Source organism: Canis lupus, chromosome 2 (assembly GCF_048164855.1).
Source record: "Canis lupus baileyi chromosome 2, mCanLup2.hap1, whole genome shotgun sequence".
In the NCBI taxonomy this organism is placed as follows: domain Eukaryota; kingdom Metazoa; phylum Chordata; class Mammalia; order Carnivora; family Canidae; genus Canis; species Canis lupus.
The window spans coordinates 4,636,256-4,641,094 of record NC_132839.1 but is presented as its reverse complement, the minus strand read 5'-3'; the positions used below and the strand labels follow the sequence as shown (position 1 = coordinate 4,641,094).

General features: G+C 49.9%; 1 long non-coding RNA gene across 1 annotated transcript; it reads right to left on the bottom strand.

The window, feature by feature from the left end:
* LOC140609779 (uncharacterized) lies at positions 1-4,123 on the bottom strand. The gene is made up of 3 exons (XR_012011510.1): positions 3,981-4,123; positions 3,425-3,515; positions 1-165 (listed from the first exon to the last, which is right to left on the bottom strand). It is a non-coding gene; the product is annotated as an uncharacterized lncRNA (long non-coding RNA).
* Positions 4,124-4,839: the final 716 nt, after the last annotated feature.

Below are 4,839 nucleotides of genomic sequence, written 5' to 3'. Positions count from 1 at the left end.
TTATTCATAAGAGACATAAACTGAGAGAGAGAGAGAGGCAGAGACATAGGCAGAGGGAGAAGCAGGCTCCTCGCAGGGCACCCAGATGAGGGGCTCGATCCTGGATCCCGGGATCACAACCTCAGCCGAAGGTAGGCACCCAACTGCTGAGCCACCCAGGCATCCCTGTAGTGAAGATTTTAAAAGACATTAAAAGAGCAATTACTTCTATCCAACTCTATTTTTCAGCCCTGAGGCTGAAATATTCATTCTGATTCTCTTCCTTCTGCAACACAGTCCATTGCTCTCAATATATGTCTGTCTTTCTTCAATTTTTGGCCGGGCATCTGGCTGCCACTAACGAAGACTAGTCGTAGTTGTATAACTAAGTTCTGGAAAGGGTGAAAGTGATAAATATGACTTTCAGAAGTGACTGTAAAGAGAAGATAAATACTTATCTCTTTCTCCTTTCTTCTTTCCTTTTGGCTTAAACAAGAGAATCAGAGCTGCGGCAGACATCTGAATCAAGTGATAGCTGCAGGATGAGGTTGACAGAGCAGCAAGGTAGAGAAGCCTAATTCTATCACTCCAAGTCTAGATCATAGATCTGAACAGTTTGATGAGAGAAAAATAAAATTCTATCATGCTTAAGCCATTGTTATTTTAGGGGCTCTGTCACTGATTGCTAAAGTGAATCCTAAGCAGTTCTTTTTTACGTGCTTGCTTTCGCTCACCATTTTATCCCCAACATCTGCTATAGGATGTGATGGAGCTGAACTTTGAAAGACAGTCATCCGGCAGGATAAACATGATGGGCTTTCCCTAGCCTGGGAAGGGGGATGTAAAAATATGAATCCCAACTGAGGACAAAAAGCATCCCTGGCACAAAACATGCAGTCAATAAATATTTGTTGAATGAATTAATGAATATAATAGGCAGTTGTCATATTTTTTAATCAAATATTATACTTGTCTAGATCATTTTCCTATAGCAGTTAGTCAACTCCTACTGATCTCTCAAGATTCAGCTTAACTGTGGCTTATCTGTTAAACCTCCCCAGCTGCTCCTGGCATTGGGGGCGTCTGCCTCCCTAAGTATGTCTGCAACCGTTATACCTATTTCTGCTATCATTTTATCATATTGGAACTTGAGAGGAGTGCCCATGACTTCTCACTTTTGGGTCCTTACTACTCAACATGATGGCTGGAAGAATGGAGGGGAAGCAAGGAAGCAATTCTTCCAAACATATGGACTTTCCTTTGAACATTTACTTCCTTTGCAACCTAGGAACTGCATCTTTCTCTCTCTCTCTAGAGGATGCATTTAATGCAGCCTCTAGAGAGAGAGAGAGAGAGAGAGTTTTATTTTAAGGAATTGGCTTATGAAATTGTGGGTGTGGAAGTCTGAAATCTGTGGGATAGACTGGCAGGCTGGAGACCCTGGGATTCCGTTGATGCTACAGTCTCACGTCTCAAGGCAACCCACTAGCAGAATTCCTTCTTCCTCCAAGACTTCACTCTTTCTTTTATGGCCTTCAACTCATTGGATGGGACTTATTACAGAGAGTATCCTGCTCTACTCAAAGTCTATTGATTTAAACACGAATCACACCTGAAGATTACTTCCATAACAACATCTAGATGGGTGCTTGACAAAAAACTAGGGTACCATGGCCTAGCCAATTTTTTAAAAAGATTTATTTATTTATTCATTTATGATAGACACAGAGAAAGAGAGACGCAGAGACACAGGCAGAGGGAGAAGCAGGCTCTATGCAGGGAGCCCGACGTGGGACTCGATCCCGGGACTCCAGGATCGCGCCCTGGGCCAAAAGCAGGCGCCAAACCGCTGAGCCACCCAGGGATCCCCTGGCCTAGCCAATTTAACACATAAAATTAACCATCAGAGGAAACGTAAAGAGAAGTGAGTTTATTTAATAATTTTAAGTTCAAGTAGTACTATTTAGATGAACTTTGCCAGGAAAATTGCATTTATTATTCAGTATTATAGCAGGTCACCATGAAGCCAGAAAAAAATATTGATTATGACAAATGAGAGGTCCCATAGAAAACAATTGGAGATAAAATCAGATGTTTGATAATTTCAAATTCATTATTACCGCCTACATAAAGTTTACTCTCACAGAGCATTTGCTATGTAATAGAATTAAGCTAAGCTCATGTGAACCAAGAGTTGTGGAAGAAAAACAAAAAGAATGTGCACATCAGGAATTTCACTGAAGGTTATAAGATTTTTACAATTATTAATCAAGGATTTGAAAACTGGACGCCTGTGGGGTTCAGTGATAGAGTGGTTGCCTTCAACCCAAGGCGTGACCCCAGGGTCCTGGGATTGAGTTCCACATCGGGCTCCCCTCAGAGAGCCTGCTTTCTCCCTCTGTCTGTGTGTCTCTCATGGATAAATAAAATCTTAAAAAAAAAAAAAAAAAAAGAATTAAAAAAAAAGAATCTGAAAACTTTGAAGATAATACTTCTTTGCCCAGGAAAAGAAGTCCTATTCATAGTCCAGATGAAAACTATATAAAGAGGAGGAAAGGAGGAAGTGATCCCTAGAATGTGTTGATCTAGATTAATGGTTGCAGTGTGCAATGCTGTAAATTTAACTTTTCTTGCTGTTTGTGCACTAAATGGTACTCAACTGGCCCAAAAGAATTAATGCAACTGCTAAAAGCAGGCCAACTAATTTATAGCCAATAGCTTATATACCAGGAAAACTGGATCAATAAGTAATGTTGTATTTATTTCCAAGAAACCTAGCAATATTTTTCTCATTGAGAAGTGAACAGGGATGAAGTCAGTCATGAAGTGTTTTTTTCTGAGGATGGAATGAGCATAGGGAAACACTTCTCTCTGAGGAAAGTATATAAAGCAGCGACCAGCAAGGCAAGGAGGAAGAGAAGGAAAATGCACGTGGCAGGAAAAACCTGCTAGATCTTTCTCAGTTTGACAGAGAATGTGAAGAATTTGGGTCAAAATTAAGGCCAAGGGGCACCTGGGAGGCTCAGTTGGTTACCATCTGCCTAGTCTCTCAGGTCGTGATCCCAGGGTCCAGCCACTGAGCCCCAGGTCAGGCTCCCTGCTCAGCGGGGACCCTGCCTCTCCCTCTGCCTCTGCTCCCCGCCTCTCTAAAATTAATAAGGGGGATCCCTGGGTGGCTCAGTGGGTTAGGTGTCTGCCTTCAGCCCAGGGCATGATCTTGGAGACCCGGGATCGAGTCCCACGTCGGGCTCCCTGCGTGGAGCCTGCTTCTCCCTCTGCCTGTGTCTCTGCCTCTCTCTCTCTCCCTCTGTGTGTCTCTCTGCGGTAAATATGTAAAATCTTTTTTAAAAAAATTAATACATAAAATGTTTAAAAATATTAAAGCCAACACCCAGAAAGAAAGACCAGTCCTCTGTGACATTATCATTACTAGAATCCCATTCACCTTCTCTTTAATGCATTCAGGTATCAATCTTCTATTTCTTCAGCTGTAGTTCAGGGAGCTCACAGCAGGCCGGAGTCGGATGGGAACCAGTCTACAAGCAGCCCAGCCTGGTCTACACAGTTCATGCCCAGCCCAGGTCCGTAGCCTTCTCTGGAGGCCCTACACAGTTCCCTCTACGGGCTGATGGGTCCTTAAGTTTCTCCGCTGGGGGTGTTTGAGGGGACGAGGGGGTGGAGGGGGGCTGGGGGGCATATGCTCAGAGAGGTGTTAACACCTGTGATGGGCCCTAACCAGTGATACCCAGAACACAGCTGATAAATGCCCCAGTCTCTGAACACTGGAGGACCGAGGTCCAGTTTGCTCCCAGGGGTCACCCGCTCACTGACACTCTCCTCCCTCCCCCCGGGGTTTCGGGGTCACCTCCCCATCACTAAATCTTCGGCTCTGGGGGATGAACCGCCCCAAGCCATGAGGGAGTAAGTGAGGCCGGCGTGGTCTTCCCGCGGAACCTCCCCCTTGGCAGAGGAGGCAATAAACAAATCACGGGAATAAATACCCAGAAACTGTGTTCCGGTGATCTCAGCAGCAAGGTGACCAGCAGGGCCCGGGGGGCAGGGCGGGGCCTCGTCCGGACCCGGGGATCCCCGTCCCCGAGGTCCCCGTGCCGCCCTGGAGCCTCCCCTGGTTGCGGGGGTTCCCCCTCCCGTGGCGCCCCGTTCCTGGGGGGCCGTTGGGCACCGGCCCAGGCGGGGCGCAGGGCTGCGGGGCTGCGGGGCTGCAGGGCTGCGGGGCTGCAGGGCCGGGCCTCCCGCTCCGACCCGGTCACCCCAGGACCTTGGGGCGGCCTTCGCTGCAGCTGGGCCCGGGCCTCTCCCGCCCCCTGTGGGCCGCTCGGGGCGACGGGGACACACGGGCGGGGCCTCCCGTCCGGCCCTCGGGTCCCGCCAGCACAGGAGGCTCAGCACAGCTCGCTCGCCGCCCCCACGTGCGCAGACACGACGGCCGTGCCCGGGTCGGGGGTAAACGCATCATTTCAGAACGAAAAGCCTGCCTTCTTTCTTTTAATTAGTTAATGGGAGACACGGAAAGAGGCGGAGGCCCAGGCAGAGGGAGGAGCAGCTCCCTGCGGGGAGCCCGACGCGGGACTCCATCCCGGACCCCGGGGGCACGCCCTGGGCCGCCCAGGCGGCCCCGGACTCGATTTCTTTATGAACGCCAACCCGCGCTGCAGAGCCGCGGAGCCGCGGAGCCCGACGGCGGGGCGCGGACCCGCCCTCCTGCACCCGCCGCGCCGCGCCCCTCCGCCGCGTCCCTGCCGCCTGCCCGGCCGCGCCCTGCAGCCACGCCCCCGCCGCCCCTCGGCCCCGCCCCAGCCCCGGCTTCCGGTCCGCACGTGGGGCTCGGCTCGTCCCCGC